We start from the raw sequence: 3500 nt of genomic DNA, 5'->3' as shown, positions 1-3500 counted from the left end.
TGTAATCAAGGAATCAATTTTCAGATCTAACCATGAAAAATCAGAAAGGATGTTCACGTCAGGTTCACCAAAATGTAAAGCGGAAAATCGCAATCGAACCCTAGTTTCTCTCCCCTCTTCCAACTCCGAAGAGAGAGAAGGGAGGTTCGCTAGGGTTGATGGTTTTCACTTGGGAGAAAGACTTTACATTCAAAAGAGGGGTTGAAACTCACAAGATCCAATCCCACACAATGCAAGATTGGATGCTAAATGAGTTTCAAGGGGTTAAGACAGCAAGGCTACCCTCTTTTGTAAAGAATGTTGATAGGAAGATTAAGCTAGGAATGCATAGAAAGTGATAAAGATTCGCTTATAAACTGAGTTAGGGATATAGTATGAAGCTGCGGACCTGGAATTAGCAGTAAAATGTCGATACGGCGCTGTCCTGCAAATTTGAGCAAAAGTTGTCAGGACGATGGCGCCCGGAGCCACGGTCCTCCGAAAAATCCGCGAAACGAAGGGGGATCGGTTCGTCTCTGCACAAGGATTCCAGATCTTCAATTTCAGCCGCGTACCTGCAACCTACACACAGAAAAGCGGAGACGATTGGGGGGTTAGGGATTAGGGGTTTGCCTTTAGGTCAAACCCCGGTTTTGGAATTAACCAAGAAATGAGCAATGTTGTAAATGTAAATGACTGTAATGTAAAACAAGTACTAATACCTTGTTCTAAGGATGTTTGTATCCTTATGTGCGAAGGTATAGATGTTGTTGTTTGTTGTATGTAGTATGTTGTATGTAGGATGTAGTAAGTGATCTCCTCTTCAATGGTTGAATCCTTGTCTTGAATGCAACACTTAGCCTTGAATGGAGACTTAGAAGGAATGCTTGAATGCTTGAATGCTTGAGTGCTTGAATGTTGTTTCCACATATGTTCATCCTCTACCCAAAATGAGAGAGAAAATGTAGTTTATATACTTGCCAATTAGGGTTAATAGACTGATTTTCCCAACCTTAGGCCGACCAGGAAATGATAATTTCCAAATTGCAAACAAAAAGACCCAAAGTCCCCTAGGAGACCGGGCCCAAAATAGGCCCAGGGACCAGGGCGCTGGGCACCATGGTCCTGGGGGACCAGGGCGCTGGGCGCTCTGGTCCCACCCCCCGGGACAGCAGGGTGCAAAGGAGGTTCAGGCCAAGGTGCTAGAAAATGCAGTTTTTAGTGTCGAAAATAGTTTTCGGGGTCTCCATTCAGGTTGCGTGTTGCGTCGCCATCGTGAAGACCGAAATGCAGTCGAAATTGCAATTGTCGCAATTTTAGGATGCTACAGCGGGTAATCTAACTTTTACTCAAAATAATTCCAAAACACTTGACAAATAAATTTTATATTTAGATACCCTTTTCCAAGCTATGTAACATATCCAAAACCTAAGTATGACTCCTTTGGGTCATTTCCCCAAACCAGTACCCTATCACCCTTTGAAATATGCCTAATCAGGCCACTTTTACAAAGAAACTACCTTCAAAACTTAACCTCTTGAATTGAAGCCTTCAAAAAATATTAATTCATGATCCCAAACCATATATTTCCAATTTTTTATATGGTGCCACGCTCATCTACCCACTCAAACACAAAACCCTCCCTTAGAAGCCTACAAACTAGGGCTTTATCAATCTCTCCCTTCCAATCATTTCTCGACCCAACCAAAGGATCCAACACCATCCATGAATAATTTATAAACACAATATAACATAAAATGTCACCCTTGTTCAAATAAACTGCTCAGTCCAATACATGGCACCACCAATGCTTGCATTCACACTCAACCCCTTACTCTAGGGTATCAACACTTCATCTCCACATTATTCCCTGCACATGAATTGTTAGAGATATATATAATAAATTATTCTTGACCCATTTCATAAGACACAGTAACCACATAAAGTGGAATGGGTCACATTTCCATTTTGACTATCAAAATCCTTCACAAAACGGTTAACACATTGCTGCTATAGGACAACCAATTATAAAGGGCACAAAAAGAATTATTTAAACCTCCAAATCAATGCAAAAGAGTGTTAAGATGTTTCTCTATCACTACCCATGTAAATCCAATCAAATATGGTCCTGTACAAACTAATAATATCAAGGTAAAGTTCAGATTCCACATAAATCTGCAGTAATACCGTGTATGCTTTATTACCAGAAGTTTGTTCTTACATGTATTTCACTCCTCCCTTCAACAACCCCCCTTTTTCAGGCATGTATGTGGACATTAAATACTTTTTAGACCGTCTCAACCAAAACTAACTACTTAACCAGCTTTTGAAACCAAATGTAACCATTGGGTTTCAAATGTGACAACTTTTCAACAATATTTCACCTTTTACATCAAATAAGGATCTAACACACCTAATTAGACTCAAATAGATAACATTACATCATTATGGGTCATTTTCCCACATACTTTGTCATATGACAACATTTACATACTTGACATCATCTTGAACATACTTGACAATATTTGTCAACCTTTGCATAACAACTTAGACCAAACCTATGACTCAAATGACTCAAAACCACACCAAATGGACTCATTAACACTTATTACATCACAAAATGATCATTTCATCAATGAGGTCTCATTGGACCTTGAGGTTCTCCTGCACCACTTTAACCCTATTGGGAAGTCCCTTATCTTTACCTCCATTACCTTTGAGATGTGATCTTGTGAGAAAATAACATAGTCTACAACACTTTGACCGTTGTAAGTTTTACAAGTGATGTTTCCTGATTTTGGTCATTCCTTCATGCCATTGTGTATGACCATTTTATACAAGCTGCATAAACTCAGCAATTCTGCCCCAAAATGAGTAACATTGCCTTTACTATCTTGTGAAATTATTTCCCATCTTTGATAACTCTCTTCTATTAACCACAATGGAACACCTTTTTCTTTTCAACTCCTTTCCAAATTAAGAGTTTGGTTGTTCGTTGTTCTTTTGTTTACTAGAATTCATCAATAAAAAATGTATTATCACCAATTAAGTTAAATATTATTATTAGTCTTCATTTGAGTTAGCAAAATATATAATGCAATGAGTAATCTATTATAGTAACCATCAATAAGGAAAATAGTATAACATACAAGAGTTTGAGTTGACATAATTGTATAATGGATGGACTAAGTTCTAGTTCTTAACACGAGAGAACAAATATTATAAATCGTGTAGATAAGGAACTTTATCCACCCAATCAAATGTACTTAGCTACTCCATTCAAGAGAGCAATTACAATTGCTAAGGTATAAGACATGGAAAAGGAGATTGAGTTTTTTTTTGAGATTATAGTAGCTACCCTTGTAATAGGGAGTATAGTAATATATGTAAGCTAACATTTAGAAAGAGGATTGTGGTGCATCCCATAGTAAACCAAGGATCAATTCTCATTCCTAAATTAATATCATGCGTATGGGTTATCAATATTTTCATGTTGATGTCACAATAATGAGGAAAATCAT

This window comes from Cryptomeria japonica, chromosome 3 (assembly GCF_030272615.1).
Source record: "Cryptomeria japonica chromosome 3, Sugi_1.0, whole genome shotgun sequence".
In the NCBI taxonomy this organism is placed as follows: domain Eukaryota; kingdom Viridiplantae; phylum Streptophyta; class Pinopsida; order Cupressales; family Cupressaceae; genus Cryptomeria; species Cryptomeria japonica.
This window is presented reverse-complemented; position numbering follows the sequence as displayed.